The sequence below is a fragment of the Pteropus vampyrus genome, unplaced genomic scaffold, assembly GCF_000151845.1.
Source record: "Pteropus vampyrus isolate Shadow unplaced genomic scaffold, Pvam_2.0 Scaffold163, whole genome shotgun sequence".
Taxonomy (NCBI): Eukaryota; Metazoa; Chordata; class Mammalia; order Chiroptera; family Pteropodidae; genus Pteropus; species Pteropus vampyrus.
Window position 1 is genome coordinate 2,675,669 of NW_011888944.1, and position 1,709 is coordinate 2,677,377.

Consider the following 1,709-nt stretch of genomic DNA (forward strand, 5'->3'; position numbering starts at 1 on the left):
GTTTGTGGATATGTTCGAGGTAGTCCATTAAGGCTCATTATAAAATCTCGCTCTTCCCCTTCCTCTGTAACACTGGCCGAGAAGGTGGGCACTTCCTCTAAGCTGGGGCATTCAAACTCTTTCGTGGGAATCAAATCTGGAACAGGGCCTCGCATGGACGGAAGGCACCAGGATGTGAGCATCTAGCAGCTGTGTCCCGAAAATGTGTTCATTAATTTCAGCCACCACATCCTAGACTCCATCTCCACCACATTTTTAGCACCTAGAGAAATTCTTGGTAAAGTAGGTGTTCAAAAATATGTGTGGAATGAACAAATGAACGAATGCTTAGCGTATCCTGAGTTCATGATATGAATTTTTCTTGGATCCTCTGAGCAACTAGAATACTTTCATTAAATTAAGCAGAGTTGATTTAAAACTTTTTAAATTAAATTTATTGGGGTGACGTTGGTTAATAAAATTATATAGGTTTCAAGTGCACAATTCTATAATACATCATCTGTATATTGTATCATGCGTTCACCACTCAAAGTCAAACCGCCTTCTTTCACCATATATTTGAACCTCTTTCCCCTTTTCTACCTTCCTCATCCCCTTCTTGGCTGGTAACCACTGTATTATTGTCTCTTTCTATGAGGTTTTTTTTTTTTTTCTTATTTGTCCGTTAGTTGCTTTCAGTTTTATATCCCACATAGGAGTGAAATCATACGATTCTTGACTTTTTCTGTCTGATTATTTCACTTAGCATGATATTCTCAAGGTGCGCCTTTCGTTTCAGAAAACCAGATTATATACATGCTTCTCTAATGCACATGGAACATTCTCAAGAGCAGGCTACGTGCTGGGACAAGAAGCCAGCCTCAACAAATTTAAGAAGATAGCAATTATACCAAACATATGCCCCAACCACAATGTTTTGAAATTGGAAGTCAATTGCAGAAAGAAAGTGAGAAAAAGCACAAATATGTGGAGATTAAACAACATGCTACTGAAGAACTACTGAGTTGAAGAAGAAATAATATGAGAGCTCAAAAGATATATAGAGACAAATGAGCATGGCAATATGACATATCAAAACTTTTGGGATATAGCAAAAGCAGTAATAAGAGGGAAGTTTATGTCATGACAGGCCTATCTCCAGAAATAAGAAAAATCCCAAATAAACAACCTAATATTACATCAAAAAGAACTAGAAAAAGAAGAACAAATGAAACCCAAAGTCAGAAGAAGGAAGGAAATAATAAAAGCCGGAGAATTAAATGAAGTTAAGAACGAAAAGACAATAGAAAAAATTAATGCAACAAAAAGCTGGTTCTTTGAAAAGATTAATAAAATTGACAAACCTCTGGCTAGACTCACTAAGGAAAAAAGAGAAAAAAGACTCAAATGAGCAAGATCAGAAGTAAAAGAGGAGAAGTTACCATGGACACCACAGAAATACAAAGAACCATAGGCAGAGTCAGTCTCAACTGTTTATAGCCAGGTACCCTACGTAATACAAGTGGAAGTCATAGACCCACTTATTGACAGTGCATTTCTTTTTAATACAAAAGAAGGTGTAGGTATGCTTATATTTACTATTTATTAGAGCCTTCGTCTCACTTCCCTCTGTCATACTTATTCTCATTCGTCCATCTCTTGTATTTTTGATGATTGTACCTTATTGCTCATGAATGCTATATAGTAAAGCATCTTAGGGCATCGTAATC